Here is a 19,982-nt window from a genome sequence, read left to right as displayed (position 1 = left end):
GCCCACGTAAGTATACATGTTTTTATGACGCCCTGCTTGGGCAGCAAGGATTTACTTTCGGGACGAACCGCGACACGCTGTAGCAGATGACGCTGGGCAGGTCGCACTAAGCAGTTTAGGGTTCCCTGCGATGCGAGCCACCTACGGCTCGTGCCTTGCACGCGTGCATTGCAGAGGAGGCTGTCACCAGGTGGTCCAATATAAGTTTCACCTTCCGTCGCTTGTGTCCATAGTAGACTGGCACAGTAGACTAAGTGCACTCGTGTCCGTGTTACGTTTCACGCTGTATCAAAAGTGAACCATATTCTAAAGACTGCTCAAGAAGTTTGGACAAAATGACAGATGAGTAAGTTAAAGTGCATTTCAAAAACTGGGCCGTTATTCCATCAGTACTGGGTGCAGGTATCTTGAAATTTTCTATAAAAAAGACAAGTACACTTGTCGAAACGTTGGCTCCTGCGTTCACCTTGTTCTCGTTTTGCTCATCGTCTCTGAACTTTGTTATTCCAAATCAGTTATTGATAACGAAATCCACTGCAGTAAACAAGAACTGTCTCTGCAAATACAAAATCAGCGTTGCTTTTGATAATTTACCAGTTGGTAATAATACGTATTGTCATTTTAGCGATTTTGTCGCTAGATTTTGCGACTTTCTTTTATGTTTAGCGGCAATGTTTTCAATTTAGCGACCGAGAGCTTTTTAGCAACTTGAATGAACAATTGGCGATATTTTACCAATTTCGAAGGTAGGAAATTTGCTTCAAAAATGGCCTTCTAAACACAATTTATTATTCAAAAAGTACATGTAAGCGGCCGTAACTCGCTGTACGATGCACGGGCTCCATGCATGGTGAAGCAACGGTTGCCTTTACAATGTGCTCACAAAATTTATGTTTTTATTCTTTACAAAGCCGATTTCAGTTACTATAAACGTTGCGGGTTTTGCGGTATTACTAAATACAGTCGACTGGAGACGTTCTCAAACGTAGGAGTAAATTAATTGAGCAAGGCCGATTGGAAGGAATTTTATGTTCGCATCAGGTGAATATCATCGATCGACTGCACAGAAAGGCGTAGATATCAGAGCAGCAGAGCTCGTTTACACGAATCTGAACAAATCACTTCCGTTTCTCATGCCTTTCGGCCCAATCAATATTTCACGGCTGCTTCTGGTAGATCAAGGGTGGAAGCGTCGCCCTTGAATTGTATAAACCTCCGGTAATTGTCATCGCCATGTTAACAACAAGCGGCCAAGCACGTTCCCCAGAATGTAGTTCTCCTACTACGAAAGTCCAGAGCCAGAAAAATTCAGGGAGATTGTAGGCTAAGTGCCTTTTTTGTGTGTGCTAGAAAAAAAATAGGTTAGTTCTGTGTCTGTGCTTTTTTTCAATCGTGTTTTATTTGTAACCTTATAAACTGAAGGCAAATGCAGAATTTACGCTGTCTTCGTCTATTAACAAAATATATTCGCAAGGTAAAAGCGATCTGCACCCTGCTTTTAGATGCATTGTTTTTTTTTTTACGTCTCTTCGGCCAGACACGTAACAGTGTGCCCGACTCTAAAAGAAAACTATTCCCTTTAAAACAAACACGAATGAAGAAGACAAAGCTTATCAGCGGTAGTTATCAGCGGTAGTTACTAAAGCAGCTATACCAGACGTGCTCCCATAGTCCGCGTTGCCGGTATATCGCGCACCCGAAGGATGGGTGACGCATAGTGTTCTGCGCGAGCCCCTTGTTGAACCCTGATTATGATTATAGAGTCTATCACCGGGATATACGACATGTCACGAGTAAGGCGCGGATACAGCCGTGAAAAAAGAAATCGTGGGAAAACACGCATGACCCTCGCCTGCAACGCTTCAGTTGCGAGTCCACAAACTCAGTAATTTCATTCCTTATGCATTGCGATGCCTACGCCATCGTGTATAGGGTTTCATGTCTAGATATCTCACCGCCCTTAGCACCAATGCGAGATAAGTTAACCCTCACTAAATTCGCCGTAAGTTGTCATGACCTACTAAAACAATGAATACATGTTTGCTTTGCGTTTATAGCTTTTGGATAGCTCTCTTCACAGGGCCATACACGCCCTTGTCAACTATGGTTAAAAACCATGCCGGTTAGTAAACAATGGCATCCTGCTTGACCTATCTGTTTTTGTCTGCCCACAAAGCCCTTCATAGTAAGCGAATATCATTGCAATATACACTCTTTATGACACTGTCACAAGAACGCATTAATTTTAAATTATGCGCATTAACCTTCAAGGACTGCAATTAAGCTTTCAAGGCAAGTCTGGAGTCATGAAGCGTACACACACATAAACTGAACTATGAGAAGTTGAAATATGTATTCGTATTTTTTCATTAAATGTAGATGAACAGGAAGGTGGGCTGCATTAGAGGTGACTATACTAAGACACTGTTAAAAAAAATTAAGGCTACCCCTTTCTCTATAATAAAGAGCAAACCATATATAGAATACAAACATACCAAGTGTACGAAAAAAAAAACGTAAATAGACGTAAATTGTGAGCACGAAAATTGTGAGCATTATATTCATATTCTTCTGCGCATATCGATCATCATGGTAAGCGTCATCCTGTTCAGCGCACGGTCCTTCTCGATAAAGTGTCCAGGTTCCAGCTATCTCACAATAAAAACAATACAAACGATAAAGCTAACCAGAAGAAGCGACCCACATGCATCCGCGTTAAGTAACACGAGCTCAGTAATATTGTGAAATGAAAACGCTATTGCACGTGCATACACGAATGTGATTGTTCAAGTAGTCCTGAAAGCAAACACCCAATATAAGTCGCGTTCATAAGGCTCTACAAATAAATAAATCTATTAGTTAACTGCCAACAAGGAAGTTCCGTAGGACTGTCAAATTCTGTCTTTGTTCTCTTTTTTGTTTTCTACGAGTTCCCCTTTGTGTTCACTGGTGTTCATTTGCAGGAAACTCTGGAACACGTGTGGAGTATAATTGGGGGCCTTCACCGCGCAAAGCGAAGGAGACCATTACGCGCACAATTCGACGGACCTAAATGAGTGTCTTACAGGACGAAAAAGCTAAATAAAGAAAGGATATCAAAGGCACCAGCGCGTTCTACAACACCGCGGCAGAGCACGCTATAACGTCCAGGTGGAGCTGCGACGTCCGCAGGTCTCTCGAGGCGGCACGCAACCTAACCGTAACGTCGTGCACGCTTTGTTGGAACAAGACAGAGCGAGTCAGACACGCTACTCCCCTACTGACGTCAATGTTCGCTTTACAGGACCACGCATCGCGTGCAAGCCCGGCGATCACCGTTATTTTCGGTGGGACCATTTATTTACGGGAACTCGAATCGGAAGTTAAAAATGAGCCTTGGTCAAGAAAGCATGACAAGAATACAAACAAATTCACGTTCCACGAAGAGGGCTTGTGTCCAAACTGAAAAGCTTTAGAAATATTCAAGCTAATCACACAAAGGCACCCTCAATAATTAACAGTGCTAGAACGAGAACTTAAGCCAGCGTTTCTGAAGCTTTCGTCAGGGCAGCATCTGCGCCGACACGATGCACAGGCGGCCCCGGTGACTTCTGTGATTGCGGCCCTGTAACGTGCGAACTGAGCGTGTGTGGTCTGTGGGACGGCCTGTGGTTTTAAAGAAAGACAAAGAACGGTGGGAGTAGGCGAGGGCACGCAAAGTGCTGTGCTCAATCACCAGCTGGATTACGTGGCTTTTCGAAGAAGTAAAAAAAGAAGGAAAAAGAAAAGAAAAACAGGGGATTTAGGAACGTCGAGATGGCTGGGAGGAGGAGACGAGTGGCTGGGAGGGTACAGAAGTACTAGTGGGCAGAGACAACCATCCGGGAGACTGTTCGAGGACATACTGCGGCTTCTTCGCCTTCGTACCAGTGATCTCCGGTGTTCCAAGCAACGCGGGCCCAAATGCGAGCAAGACATCGCTCACCAGTGCGGCGACACGTTGGCCTAGCTGCGTACTATCGCCGCGCGTCCATCACACGCGACTCTGCACCGACGCTTCGCAAGTACCCGTGATCGGTACAGACTTTAGATCATGTGAGCGTTTAACCTTTCTTAGAAAATTTAGCGTCGCATAACAGGTGCCATTTGTATTAGTACCTTGCTTTTTTTTGTTTCTGTTTGAATTAGATGTTCTTGCCTTGTGTTACAACCACGGCTTCTCGGCCTTTGTTTCCTTTTTTCCGACTCAGTACTAATTCTAGCCATGAACTGGGATATTCACCATCACGTGCAACTTGACATTACCATCACCAGAAGGCTGGTCAATCTCGGACGCCGCTGTACGTTCCGAGAGAAGCATTATCTAACATGTGAAATAAATACCCGACATCTTTCATTTTCCCTTCCTTTCAAATTGCACGGCTGCGGTTCTTCACGTTGCGCAGAAGTGCAACAATGAACAGAAGTTTAACCAGTTTGGTGCTCGAGGGTTTCTTACCTGCGCATCGATTTTCTTATTTCTCGCTGCACATTACCGTCAAATAGAACGAATCACGCACGCCACTTGATAACAGCTGCAGCTTATACGTGCTGATGACGAGGGGAATAACAACAATATAATAACAAGAAGGCGGTGAAGGACGAGGACGGAGAAATTGACACAAGCCCGGGGAAGCCTTCCCAAGTGCAAGTCACCGCCAACCAATGCGCGTCACTCTTCCACGATACGTTGCAGCTGTGCTATTTCACTCAAACTAATGCGGGCAACTAAAATCAAGCGTCTTTACCTAACTAAGTATCATGGGAGAAATAGTATCACATTTAAATCATATTGTTTTCCTTTTTCTTTACCTTGTAGCAATCGCTTTCCGGAGACTCATACCGCCGTACTCTGCATTGTACTCTCGATTATCGCCCTTCCCCGCACTGCCATCAGCCGTTCTTCACCGTTCGTTTGCCTTTTTCGACGCCCTTGAGAAGGCGCTGGCCTCAACTTGGGCGACAAGGTAATAAAGGTTCCTCGCAAATCGTGCCAACACTGCAATCCGGAAGCATGACCTCGCGGTAAGGAGGTGGGGGAGGGAGGGGGAGAGCACCCGCAGTCGAACCCCGAAAACGAAAAGTGCGAAAGATCAGGAAGAAGATGAAGAGCATGGCACACGCACGCGCAAGGCAAGGCAGGAAAGTAAGCGAGCACTGCTGCTTGCGATGGCGGTAGTGCGTGGAAACGACGACCGGGGGTATAAAACAAGATCCGGAAACAAAGTGGCAGCAGTACTGGCAGCTCCTGGGTGAGAAAGCAAATACAAAAGAAAAAAAAGATGACGTAGGAAGAACAAGGAAAGCCAAGGGATCTTAGGGAAGAGAATAGCGCGCCGCGCCACTCACCGGAGAAACACTGCTGCGCGGTATACATGAAAGAGGAAAGAAGAGGCAGGAAGGAAAGAGACAACAGAGTCAGCGTTCAGCCACCGCTTCCCCCGGGAGTTGGGGTAATGGACGCGCCCCGCGTCACTTCCGCCAACTTCCGGTACCTCTCCTTTCCTTCCCCAGCAACTTTCCCCCCCTGCGGTGCCTCCCCTTTCCCGCCCCCTCTCACCCTCACCTCGTCCCGGGACACCTCGGCGGTGCCGACGCCAGCAGGCGCAGCGCCAGGAGGAGAACGAGGGGCAGTCAATGCGGCGCAACTGGGGCCGTCCCTTTCTTCGGGCCCAGCTTCCCCCATCTCTTCCTCTCTCTCCTTTTTCGCAGTCTTCCTCTTTGCCCCTTACAGGAAGGGGGAGTGGAGACTCGCACACTGTGACGTTGATCCGGCAGCGCCGCACTTGCAGCCGGGCTACTGACCGACTCGACAGCTCGCGCTGGCCTTTTTTTTAAACAGTACAGCACGTCGTCCGCACGTCGTCCCTGAGGCAGGAGCTGCTTACGACCGGTACCGAATCGGTGAGTACCTCACTACGCCGGAAGCCCGTGCTGCACTTCACGTTACAAGGACGCAACAATGAGCGTTGCCCGGACGCTTCTCTCTTTTTTCTCTCCTTTCTTTCCCTCCACTTTTACCCCTCTCTGCTGCGGCTACGAAAATTTATTCCTTGCATCTGCCACCTTCAATCGGTGCCCGCCGCTCTTGTGTCGTTGTTGCGCAGCTCTGCGCGAAAATACCCCTCCGCGCTCTCGCGCGTCGCGGACTTTAGCGAAGGTCACGATTCTCTCGCCGCTTCTTCTCTCATCTTCGACGCATGCCGATTGAGCGCGACGGAGTCGGAAGGGTGAGGCGGACAGTACGGTGGTGTTGCGGCTGAGAGCCATGAAAAACTTCGGCTAGCGTAAACCTAGCGCTAATCCTGTGGCCGCCGGCTTAAGCGGCGCGTGAAGACGACTGTCAGGGCGATCTGCCGCTCGCAGACCGCGTGTACTCTGCGGGAGACAAATTGGGCCCTACGCAGGCTCTTTGAAGGACGCGAAAGGGGCAGACCGTCACAGCGAGCAAATGGGTCGTGAAAGGACTTGCCTCATTAGATCCTGTACATGAGATCGCACTCACGCGATAATTTGTGGTGCTATTGTTTCTTTCTCCTTTCTAACACTTGTCAGTACATTCTACGTATTTCGCAAGTGAAGGTGACCTATTCATTTCTGTCTGCTGCCCTAAGCTCCACTGCAACTACTTTCTTATCGTACGCGCAGATACGCTTGTGTAGTGCCCTGCAGTAATGGTAACCTTTTATTTGATGCATTTTACCTTTTCTCCAAGGTAAGGTTGCCTGAAAAGTTCGCGTAACACTTGCGACAGAATTCACAGTCAGTCGTCAACGTGCCACCTGTAATACTACAAGCGAAATAAAGGATGCGTTCACCGGTGTGATGGTACTCAAAGTATGCGCTGTCTATTCGATGCCTCATTTGCTTTATTTTTTAATATAGTGGCTATGAAAAAAATACTGAAAGACTATTCTTGTTGTTCGTTATTTTCGGAAGTTACCGCAAGAAAATAAACACGAGACTTAAAGAAAGGGACATGAACAACCACCTGGCCTACACCCACACTCTGCTATGTTACATTACTTCAAAAGTAGGCACTTTTATGTGTTACCGCTTCGTGTTGTCCCTTTCTTCAAGTCTGGTGTTTTCTTGCGGTAACTTCCTAATAACATGAATAACCAACTGGCCTAAACCCACACTATGCTCTTCTTGTCAGCTGTAGGTCACAGCTACATACCAAAGAGCAGCTCTTTGGAGTGGACACCAAATGTTTGTCGTTCTTTCAGGAGTTCATAGCATGTTTTGCATGTAAGATAAGTAGTTACTCTTCGATGATGCCAACAGCGTTAATATCTGCGGCATCGCTGGCTAACACGGAGCGATACAGTTAGAATTTAACTCACCTCTCTATTTTATACAGCGCTTCCACACTGCGTATGACGCTCGACAGAAGCAGCTTGCTGTTAATTTCAACATGAAATCCCCCCAACGGTCACATTTATCACGGTTTAGCTTGCTCTCCGAGCAATATTGCATGACCGGCATCCTCCGAAACGGACAAGCGAAACTTAATGCAAATCTATTCAAGTTCACAGTGCACACGCCATCACAAAGCCGGGCATAGCTTATGCGAACATATACGAAGCGCAAACATTATCCGGGGTTGAAATCAGTGGCATTTCACGGTGAGTATTCTCTTGCAAAATAGTAAGTAAAAGACTCAGTGATATGGAGGCTTTTTCACTTCATTCTAATATATGCGCGCTTCGGATCGGGGTTAACTTAATTCATTCTTTATATTTAAAAAAGGTTGCTGATAACTTCGTTCCTCGAAAAAAAATTGCAAGATCTGCTCCGGTCATGGTCGTGGTAGACTACACCCTGAACTAGTAACGCCTATGTGGTCCTTGCAATGAACCATTTAGTTCCAGTAATCGCCAGTAATCGTCCTATGGCGAAGCTTTGACTTGGATGCATTTGCTGTGTGCGTGTGTTACTTTGGCAATATAATAGGTCGTCTATAGAGAGGCGCCTGGTGAGATTATGCCGACTCTGCCAGAAATTGCTCGTGCATGTATAGCAGCAGCAGAACTGCGCATTACTTAGTCCACGATCCCCATCACTATGCAGGGTAGCATGTAGGCGCCTGCTGATACGCCGGCAGAATTCTCTGTATTCAATGAAGTGTTCTTTCTCTCTCTTTCTTGCCCAGTACTTAGAGCTTTGGGAGGGGCCACTTAACTGCTTGTTATTTAAATACAGCATACGAGCACTAAGCAGAGCTACTTAAATAGCTCGCTGAGCTGATTTTATATCTGATGGTCTACCTCGTTGTGTAGCTCTCTCTGCCCGTTAAAGAAACATAATTAAGAGGAGCTGTAGTTTCAAATAACGAACGAGCTAAGTACCTCCTAATGTTTTCTAGAATAAGCACACTCGTTATCATACAACAAACAAAAAGAAAGAAAGTATGTAATTAGTTATATACATAATAATGACTCTATTTCCCATCCAGATAATGACAGGACCCAGTGCTTAGTATTTTTTAGGTTATTTGTTATACTGAGGTCTGTAATTTTCCGAAGACCACCGCACGAAAATATCGGAAATGGTTTTCAGTGCGCTAGAAACCAGGAGGAGGGGGATGATTTTCGCAAGCGCGCGATTTTTTCAGCATCAATTTGGCTAACATCCTCTAAATCCAGGAATTATCTATTCTGTCTCGGCCGGCGAATTTATTTTAGTGCCTCAAGAAATATAATAGACGAGGATTAGCATTGTGTTAAAGTCGTACCACGATTGGGACGAACAGTTTCTGGGGTCAGTGTTGTTAAGGACCTCTCGGACCTTGTATCGCTTGCAGCGCGTGTTGTTCATTGCGCTGATATCTTGCGTGCCATTTTCTGCCAGTGGAATATGAAGAACACCTTTCGCTTGATTTTCTTTAATTATGCAAGAGTAGCTATCTGCTAGAGGCCTTTTTTACCATTCCTCCTTCCCCTTCTTCCGTATTTTCTTTTATATATTTATTATTTCTTGGAAAAAGAACATACTCACCAACATCCCGGTGCCGAACGTACCAAGGTTACAATTTATTCTAAGTGGGTGAGGTTACTAATAAAGGGGGAGAGGATGGGTAAGCTAGAGGCTTGGTTGGGGATGGGTGTTTTCCTAAATAAGATATTCGTCGCTGCTACATTTTAATGCAATATAACGCTCGTAATAAACTTGTATAGCAAAAAGATATAATCAAATCAAGAGAAATGAGTCGGTACGAGAGCGTTCACTACTTTTGTATGGAGAGTGTAACAAAAATAACTAAAGTAACGCAATTCTGTAGGTCGCGTCAGTCTGCGGTGTAAATACTCGTGTTCAAGTACCTGAACATGAAACGGCAGTTCCACTGTGCATTACGTGCTATACAAGTTGGGATGACAAATGTTAATGTGAACCGAAAAAACGTGCATCCGCTATATTTTTTGCAACATTATTTAATGTCCATGGTGACATCCTAAATGGCAGGTAAATGGGTTAGAAAAGGTGGTGTCTCTTTTCACTCAGTGATTTCTCCTCTCCCTCTCCTGCACCATCGCTTTGGATGTCACTGCAAAGCCGTGCTGGAGTTGAATTCTCATAGCCTTAAGTACTTTAGGAAAATTCGCGGTTGACTTTATCCAACGCCTGCTTTGTCCATTTGCAGGAAGTGAAAACGCGAACTATGAACGCGTGCTCGATCGATCAGAACTCTGTCGCCAATAAACACCACACATTCATTCATTCATTCAGAACTCTGTCGTAATTTCTGATAGCATTCTGGTGCATTAGCTTCCTTCTGAAGAATAACGTTTAATCTCTGAAATTAATTTTACTCTTCAAAATATTCGTTCTACTCTTCGCCAAATGTCTCCTGGTAGTGCAATATTCGTTAAAGTATATGTACCAATAAAATCGGGTCCATTCTACAGGCCATACTATATATCTTCAATTCAGAATTCTATGGAGCCTAATGAAGTCGCATATCAGTAGTCAGCATCTCAGTAGTCGCGCTAGACAAATTGGAAGATGCTTACTTCGATGAAAATCCAAGACGTCATGAAAAAGAAGAAAGAGAAAGCGAATGGCGTTTGTGACGCGTACATTGAAAGCACCAACAGAAAACACTGACACTAAGAACCATAACTCATCAAAGTGAAAAGAATTCACTCGGACTCGCGCTCACCAAAATCAGACTCAGTCCAACTCACTCGTACTCAGACCCACAAATATCAGGCACAGCCTGGCTGACTCATTCTCACTATCTAGAAATTAGACTCAGCCAAGCTAACTCGGACTCAGACTCACTAAAATCTGTTTCAGGCATGCTTAGTCAGTGTTACGGGATGACGGATTCATACTTGCTCGAGGCCGCTCGGAGTCATGTAATCGTCGACTCACAAACTAAATGATATTGGGCTAGTCAGTGTACCAACCATTTCGCCCAGTGCATGTTCTTGAGCTATGTATACAGAAAGTAAGCACGTGCCCCTGAAGCCAGATGGAAAGCTAGACGCCCTAGACGCAAAGAGCATACTCAGTGCAAATCAGCGTGGGAGTTGCGTGAAGACCTCAGATAAAGTTCACATTTAAGAAAAATAGACCTGCAATGTTTAATGTATAACATTACACCTTAAATGTGTAAAATTTGATTCATTGGCGCATTATTATCATATCCTCACACAAGGTTACTTAGCGAGTACATGTGACGGGTGTTACTGGACCCCGCTCATGGACGCTCATCGTGATCATGTGCCCTAGCATATAGACTCGTGGAACGTAACAACAAGTGAAATCCCATGTGAGTCAGACTTGCATCAACTACCCACGCTCATTTCGACTCGATCAGGCTCGTGAGTGACTGGGAATCTTAGTCACCCTACGCGTGAGCACAATTTATATCTGCGAAAACGGTCATTACTCTTTTCTTTACTATACACCTAGTCAGCTGACAAGAAACTTCACAAAGGATCTAAATGATGCTTAACGAAGAACAAACATTATCAGGTTAGGACGCGGATAAAAAATAGAACCACATGCCCCCCACCTTTAGATAACACTCTTTCTTTCTTTCTTTCTTTCTTTCTTCTATTATTTCCTTTGGCTACTTTTGTTTTTGTTCTTTACGAACACATATGAAAACACTAAATTTAACACGAATTTCTGATGCCACTAGCTTGTTCCCAGATCTCCGTATAGTATTTCACCGCTTGCGTCGCCGCCAGTAGTTTGTCCTAACGAAAGCTTTTAGGGATTCCTCGAAAGGAAAAGAAATCGGGATAGCGCAGAACCAACTTTTGGAGAAAGTACTTCCGTAAACACAAGAACATGTTGCAAAGAAAGAAAGAAGGAAAGAAAGAAAGAAAAAAAGAAAGAAAGGAAGAAAACTCAAGCGGCTTGCCTTCTTGCCTGTCCGCTGCAGTGTTTGTCAAAGCCTGTAAAGCGTGCTTTGCCTGCAGAACATTTGTGCTATAACAGAAGCCAGACTCGCGGGCCTTCTGCGCTCTTATTGAATGGCCGCTTATCTGGGGCCTTTATACTCCGCCAAAAAGGCGCGAGCACACCACCGTTATTTTATGATGCTGGCGTAACGACGTTTCGCTTTTATTTTCGCAATTCATTTTGAAGGCACAATGCGCTTGCTGCTCGTTTTAGCGCGACAACATGGATTAATACGAAAATGAAGCACCGATGGTTAAAGGTAAGCAAGCGCGCCAGGTCCTCGCAAAAAAGCACCTCAAACACCATAAAGCGTCGCTTTCTCTCGGCCATCTTGTGGTTAGTTTTGGCAATCCCGCATACGAACATGTTGCGAAAGAAAAAAAGGGCGGAGATAAACAGCAAAAGGCGCAGGTAAGCGTGCTTTCTTTTGCAAGAAAGAACGCGGTAATGTCTCCCCACTACAAGCCTAGTCTTACACAGGTAGCTCATCCTTCTTTAGTTTCGGAAGAGAAACGGAACAATGTAGGAACGGTAGCGAGAAGCACCAGTTTTGATGTGTTGTTTGCTCAAGGAAGGTAAGAAGCACGCGGAAACTAATCGGTCTGTGCGCAGCTCGTGGGTGATTAGGTCAGTGCCGAAAAAAAAAGCGACACCGCCTCTTAAAGGAAAAAGATCACACAGAAGGCGTCCGTGTAGCTATCTTCTAAACTGTGGGGAAAGGATTCTCAGAAAAAATGGAAATAAAAGAGAAGAATAATTTGAAGGGAGCGGTGGCCGAAATGTACACCGGCGACTGTGTGCCGACAAGGCAACAGTATCACTTTCGCTAATTGGCCTCTGCAAAGCAAACGCACTCTGCAGACGAGAATCTCTCTCTGGAAGGTCCTCCAAAAAAAGGCATCATTTCTACACCGCCCCAGAGCTCGCCTGCCCCACGTGCGTCTGTGCGCGGAGAGGCGTCCAAACAGTGTTTCGTGTCCGTCACTCGCACAGGTGCGCCGCACGCCACGTACCAGGATGAACTCTGGGCACGGGGCACCTCGGCGCCGCTGGTGCTCGGGGACCGCGGCTACGAGACACGCCGCCTGCTGAGTTGTCGCATGGCGTGTCGCGTTCGCAAATCGAAGGCCTCACATACATGTACGCACGTACACACGTGTGCGCACGCACGCACGTGTGGCTGGCCACTGGTGCTTTGCCCACAGACCTTCTTGCTCGTCGAACCAGCCCCCTCGCCCCTTTCTTCGCGTGCCGTGCGAAGGCGCGCTTTGTGTACCTTAGAAGCTCTCCGTCTTTGCAGCGTATACATCGAGGTCGCCCAGAGACAGTTATTTTCGGCTGTGTTGGTTCGGTGCCTTTCTGCACTCTCCCTTCACCCGCACACTCTCTCGCTCTTATTTTCTTCCGGGGCAGCATGGGTCCTTTGTCTCCACCTGATTTTGCTGCTGCGGGTCGGTGGAAAAAGCAAAGGCAGTGCCGTAGACCATCTTCTTGTGCCACGTCCTTATCACCACCCAGATCCGACGCTGAATCGATAGTCCTCTCCCTGTCTGCTGCTTTGCTTGCTCGTCGTTTCTCTTCCCCTCCGCCGTGCTTAGTTTTTATTCCCCAATTCTTGGCCACCAGATCGATACCGTAGAGCCAAGACTCGCTAAGGGACGACCCCGAAAGCCGCCGTCCTTGCTAGCTTGCGCCCCATCGCGCCGTCGTCTCGCTCTCGCCTGTGTATGTAGCAGCGACGGCCTCTCTCGTTCTTCCATATTCCTCTCGATTTTTCAGGTTTTATGTTGTTGTTTTTTTCGTTTGTTTGTTTGTATCTCGTGACTCTGAGCTGCGACCTCGACCGTAAGACCGAAACCAGACAGTCGATCTAGAATAGCAACACTGAAACCCAGCATCCTGTAAGCGTGTTAGCTCCCGGGCTGTAAGTAAGCCAACGGTTTTTGTCACTCTAGTTGTCCCTCTTTCTCTCTCCCTTGGTGAGGCATTGGACAGATACACAAATAGGATATGTCCAGGAATTTGCACCAATAAATACTTTATTTTCCTCAACGGTCATCTGTGTTATTTTTCTGGTAGTTCAAGTGTCTATTATTTTATTCGTTTGTCGTAGATTGCTGAGCAATCATCACTGCAGAAAAAGAGCGGAACCATGAGGCTGGTTACCTTGCTTCCCTCACATTTCATTTGGGCATATATATATATATATATATATATACACACTGTCCTTTCAATTTTCAGAACCTGTGCGATAAAGGAAGGTGCCATAAAGCACGGAATTTTTAATAAACTCAGGGGCCTTCGTTGACAGGTTATTGGAGAAAGTGTTTTATCCATTGTGATGCGAGAGAATTGTTGCCGCTTGAAGTGCGACATTTTTTTAATGCAGAAGAATGGTGCTGGCCTCCGTCTGCAGATTGCTGTACGGGCATGGCGAACCGAGAAAGAATAGCGCTTTTTTTCTTTCTCCAGTCGAGCTGTGTAGTCCAATGCGCAAGATAGCGTGGAAGCAACTGGAATCTTCAAATAAACATTATAAAAATCCATTATTTTCAGCCCATCGCTACAGGCTGCATACTTTAGATAAGTACTGTTGCAGTGCTCCGCTTCTCTTTTTAGTGATACTGCAATATCTCTTGCCACTTCAACGTTGCCGAAAAATTCTCGTTATACCGTGAACACAGAGTGGAAAAGTTTGGACAAGTTTCGTGTACGATTATTTTTATTCCCAAATATAGGACTTCACTGTGGTCCCCACAAAGAAAGCAATTCCTACGGGCTTGGAGAAAAATGTTCATTTCGGAGGACATAAATTATGCTTACAGTTCTGCCGAGAAACACGGGGACGGTGCGGCTGGCATCCATTTATCTGGAAAGCGAAAACACGGAGATTGAGTACAAGATAAATTAAAGAAAAAACTAAATAATGGCGAGTGCCGGTTTGGCGCTTTGTGAGGATGTGTTGAGTATGTCACCTTGGTTATGAATTTTTGCCACTTTTCTGCGATCCTTTTTCACAACGAGTCTGAGTGAAAGAATTACTAAAACTTCCACTGAGCAAACGCTCGTGCGATTATACATGTCCAGCGGATATCAATGCCTCATAAGTAGTCTTCGCAGCACTAAATTACACAGTAGATCTTCTCGGATCCGTGGATTGTGAACTCAGAAGATCGCATAACGAATTGAAAGAAATATGAATTGAAGAATAGCGGCTGGTGGTCGTATATCACGCAATTACCTATCTGCATTTTTCCTTCCTTATTATTACCTTTTGGTCTGCTGCGTAAAAATAAAACAGCCTTGTATTGAAGCAGATGAGGAGATCAACAGGAATTTGGAGGTTGTGTTCGGGGTGAAGAATCGTTGCGTTATTTTGATTGGCAGCGAGAGCTATTACATCATCTGGGGCCCAGTTTTTGCTGACTTCGCATGATATATTTTTTAAAACAAATTTACATTGTAGTGACTGAGCGGTGGTCTTTAGATGAGCACTACATACCGCTAGCAAGCTTTACAATAAGGAAAAGAAAGCACACCGGAAAACAAACGAGCGAAAACAAAAGAAGAAAAAGTTAAACTCATGGAAAAAAGCACTGTAGTACAGCAAGGGTAAAAAATTGAAGTCAGTTCGTCGTTCGCACACATTTCTTTTTTCATCCCAATAATCACAAATGATACGGCAAGATCTCCACCGCTTTTGACACACGATTTCATCAGAGTCGTACATTTGACAAAATTTAGCTCTGTTCTTGTCTCTGATAAAAGAAAGAAAGCAAGAAAGAAAGAAAGAAAGAAAGAAAGAGCCATTTCTTTCGGAGCGTTGCATTACCGGATCAATGTAAGCGGCGCTCATTTCTTGCGAAGGCGAGGCTAGTGCTCGAGCGCGTAACTTTGAGGCTATATACTGAGTTACCCTCTAAAGTGAGAGATTTACGTGAGGTGCAAAAGGGGGTCTGACCGAAGAAATTCCTCTTTCGCGAAGTCTCTCTCTCGAACCGGCCACTCAGGTCAGAGCGCCGTCGAAAACTGTCTTGACGCGCAACGCGAAACTGCAGCCACGCTGCCCTCTCTGCTCAATAAAGGCACTGGCGAGCGAACAGAGGCGACATAGGCGACGCGCGTGTGCGTAGCACCGAGAACGGATGAAAGTTCGAATTTCCGGAGCGTTCCGGTTCCTGAAGATTGTTTCTTCGAAATTTCAAGTCGGTTCTTGTAACCCTCGCCCTCCTTCTTTACATCTCTGAGCTGCGTTGCTGTTTTGACGCAGCCTTAAAAGGGCAGCACAACTCTATGGGCAGCAGCGCCGAAGTAGCCATCTGAGGATTTCCGCAATGCACTAAGGCCCCTCCATCTCCTCTCTCCCACCTTCTTTTCTTGTCTACTTTCTTGGAACACTTGCAAAGCAACGCTCCTGATTTAGGCAGCGCCTTCTCTGAAGGCACCTGCATTGTAACTAGATTGCGATAGAGGAACTCACGATGCGGGAAGCCTTTCTTGGCTTACTCGAAGACGACTGTGTTCGACGCTAGCTTAGCTGCTGTTTATTTGTTTGTTTGCTTTTATTTGCTTGTCTGTTTGTTCTTTCTCTCTGCGCGGACGTGTCTGGGGAGACTCAACAATAACGTGTGAGCGCGCAGCCTGGTACGTCCGCAGCAGTAGACTATCGGAGAAACTTTCTGGGGCTGCCACTGAGAGCTTTTCGCATACAACCTTTATAACTTGGCTACCGGCAGTGCAGTGTTAGGGTGATTTTGGAAGAAAGAGACCCGCACAGTGCGCACAGACATCCATTTGCAGCGCACATTGATGTAAAAAAACGAAAAAAAGAAAAAGAACTCCTGCGCATTTTGCAGTGCAGTCATAATGACAGTTGCAGCCTTATTTCCCCAAGCATTTGTTTTATTGTCTTGCTTTATTCGCACTCACTTTGCCTGACTTCTTCAGACCGTTCCATCGTGCGTACATGCGCCAGCTCACCGCCTACTTCTCCCCCTTCCTCATCTATTTATCTTATCGTTCTATTTCCTCTTTTCCCCCAAGTAGGGTAGCCAACCAGACGCATTTCTGGTTAACATACCTGCCTTCTCTCTTTCTTTCATCCTCCTCCTCCTCCTCCATCGCCGCTGGAGAACATCAACGTCTGTACTGTTAAACGTGGGTAAAAATTGCACAAGCCTCCGCTCTCTCTAGGGCTTCTGAGCATGTGTTCACGTGGGTGACAGCAGTGCAGGTGATACTATTGTGACGCCCATGGGGGGAGTGTTCTCTCTCTCTCCCCCATAGAGAGAATCAAACAGCATATTTCTCTTACACCTATAAGGGTAATGTGCTTCACGTCATCCGTGAGGAGCGCTAGCGTTGTTCGCGCTTGCCGCCATATTGCCGTCCATGATTTCATGAGTTCGCTTGTAAGCTGCTGCCGAAATGCCGGGCCTTCCTTACAAAGGGTCTCAGTCTGTTTTGGCTCTCGATTGGTGCGTCGTTCGCGGAGGATGAATTTAAGCACGTGCGCACGTAGGTTCAATCAGAGTAACAAAAGACTATCGCTAAACGAACCAGAAAAATTACGCCATCGAAAACGCAAATATGCAGCTGTGTCGACCCGCTCGAACTCGAAAACTCAGCTTCAGCGCGGTACTGGACTACCGCCTCGCGTTGATCTCGCTGACGTTAAGCACTACTTGGAGAACGCAACAACCTTAGGGAATTCAGCCCCTGGGCACTGCAAAGTTCATACGAATAATGTCACGTCAACGCTTGTTAAATGTCCGTTCATTACACTAACGACTACTTGAGACATAGGGCAAGCTTCGTCGTGAAAATTAGACGACCTTAGAAGCAATTTTCATCCTGATACTCGGTTCAGCTTGCGCATGCAAGTTTAAATCCAAGAGACCTACCCCGAAGTTGCACAATGACGCTAAATTTGACAAACGCCAGAAACTGGGGTGCGAAAAACAACTTAACAATAAAAAATATACCGCTAATGAGGGAAAGAACAGCTGGGAGTTTAATTAAGACCCACGCGAATGCAAAAGAGATAAAGAAAGGACACATTCGAGTGAGTTGCGCAGGCAGAAACGTATAGAGAATAGAGTACTGGCGATGCTATCTATGAATCCATCTTGGTTTTGTAAAGTTCAAAGGTAAAACACCCGTTTTCCATTAACATGCATTGTTTCCTTCCCGCAGAGGGCTAAATATAGCAGACTTGGTCACGTGGAAGAACGAAAAGCTCGGTTAAGCTCCGCTCACACTCTCATTATGGCCAGGTGTACTTTTTCTCTTGCACGCAAATAGTGCGATAACGAACCTTTATCCCCCTTCTTCCGTTCACATTATCATCAGAATCAACGCTTCATCCTTACCCGCCGCCTCTCTCTTGAAAAAGAAAAAAACTATCTTTCAGTTTTATGAATGTGCATGGGATCGCGACGAGTCGCGGCATTTACTTTGGGCAGAGTCTTTTGATAGCTCTCCCTCGGTTTTGACGGCATTTAATTAGGGTAGAACCTTCAGCCATCTTTCTGGAAACCCGATGCCTTTGTAACAGTCGACTCTGTTAACTATAGGTGGGCGAACAAGCATTGATAGCACATATTGATAAGGATACATGTGTTTTGCATGTTTGAAACGTGAGAGCTTAATGGCGAAGGTAACACTTTGAAAGTCTGCTCTTACAAGAGATCCAGAGTTATTTTGTTCGTAATAATTTACCAGCCGTCTGCCCTCTGCTTTAGCTTTCATCTTGCGCGCAATGACAGCCAACCATCACAGTCCACTGGAACTGATATTCGCACACATAAGATTGTACACGTACGCGGCTGACGTTCATTTTCTTTAGCTGCGCTAGTTTGGGGGTAATGACATGGTAGCTTTTCTTTTTATTTTCAAGTAAGTGTGCCTGCATTAGGAATGCATGCCCCTAGGAAGCAAAAGAGAAAAAAAAAGACATTTATCTTTAGGTTGAAGCATTTCACTTCACCCTTCTTGGGCAATCGGCAGACAGAAGGAACGAAAAAGAAAGGCTCCTGTAGAAAGGCTGAGAAGTTGAGTGGAATTGCGCTCGGTTGTGACGGGCTCCCTCCGGAGCTGTGCGCTCGACGAAAGACGGCACGCTTCCTCCCCCTTTCCTCCCTTGCATGAGGTAGATTAAGCGACCACCCCATCGCCGGCTCACCCTCGCACGCTTTCACTCGCACATAGGGCATACGGCGCGCGGCGACAATGTTATCGCCCTTGGACTTTATACGGAACCTCCCTGCGGCGGCGACGGCAGAAATGCGCCTGGAGAGTCCATATAATTGCTATCACAATAAAAAAAAACCTTCGTGCTCTACCTACACTCATAAGTGTGGCGAGGGCGAAGCAATTACTGGAATCTTCTGCAAGGCTACGACCGCCGGCAAATACAAACTCTCCACCTCCTTCTCCTCCTCCTCCTCATCATCATCGCCGTCATCGCCGTCGTCATCATGATAATCAGCCTCTCCTTCACTCGGTTTTCTACTATGCGCGTGAGAGAGCAAGGATGTGTCACGAAACTGTCGAGAAGGCACAATAGTGTAAGGCGCTTCTCACGCACTTGTGACAGGATTGTACTGGCGACAGCTGCGGGAGTGTTTGGCGGGACGAAGAGCCGTCGTTGCGAGAAAAATACTGAAAATGACTGCTGCACTGAAAGCCGCGCTGCGAATGAGTAAGTACTGCACTGCCCACCAGCTATGCTGCTGCTCCACCATACTTAGCCACCGCTCTCCGTCCTGGTCAGTGTTGCATGGTGACCGTCACAGAAAATGATGCACATCCCTAGATCCTCTCAGCCATCTGGTACGTCTATGTATTACCACACCACCTTTTCGTCCCTCATGTCTGCTCATAATTAGTAATACATGCATTTTTTTTTATTCCAAGCAAATCTAGAATGCCTAATCTCGTTTTCCTTCTAATTTGTATCGGTGCTGTTTGGTTTTGTCTGACTTTAATTCAGTGATCACAGTGGTACTCCTCCGCGCTTCGCCGTCGTCGTCATCGGGCGAATGCAATGTGTTGACGTTGGATCTGCTCCCGCACTGGCATTAACAAAGGTAAATAAGAGCCGAACAAGTTGGTATGTGATCAATTAAGATTAAAATAAGAGATAAAGACGCATACACAAGATGCAAGAAGAAGACAGGAAGTCCCACTAACTCCTTGTGTCTTGCGTATGCCTCATTTTAGCTGATTTTAATCTTAATTGATCCCGCACCGGTAAGTGTGCCGACTTGTGAGTCTGAGCATGGACCGGCGGGTAGGTCTCACTGATCAAATAACCACTAGTAAGAGCCGCTGATGTATCTTCAAAGGTGCTCGTGCAATAAAATTTGAAAACGTTGCGCGTTTTGCTGCACCCAAACTTCTTTCCGTGATATGATGCGCAACGAGCTATACAGTGCAAATTGTATCGGCTGTTTTCTTTTTTTGCCATTTTTCTTAAGAACGATCGTCTGACGCACGTTCAAGTTTAAAGTTCAAGTTTTAACACCTTTCTATTCCGCCATTGG

General features: G+C 45.9%; 1 protein-coding gene across 1 annotated transcript in view; it reads left to right on the top strand.

Moving 5' to 3' along the window:
* The first annotated feature begins 5,805 nt into the window (after window positions 1-5,805).
* LOC126535858 (cGMP-dependent 3',5'-cyclic phosphodiesterase-like) overlaps window positions 5,806-19,982 on the top strand; it is a 206,528-nt gene continuing 192,351 nt past the window's right edge. Inside the window, exon 1 of the mRNA XM_055073503.2 lies at window positions 5,806-5,922. The gene's annotated coding sequence lies outside the window, so the exon portion shown is untranslated. The remainder of the gene's footprint in view (window positions 5,923-19,982) is intronic.

Source organism: Dermacentor andersoni, chromosome 4 (genome assembly GCF_023375885.2).
Source record: "Dermacentor andersoni chromosome 4, qqDerAnde1_hic_scaffold, whole genome shotgun sequence".
Lineage (NCBI taxonomy): Eukaryota > Metazoa > Arthropoda > Arachnida > Ixodida > Ixodidae > Dermacentor > Dermacentor andersoni.
Note: the sequence above shows the minus strand (reverse complement) of the source record. Positions and strands in the feature narration are given on the sequence as shown.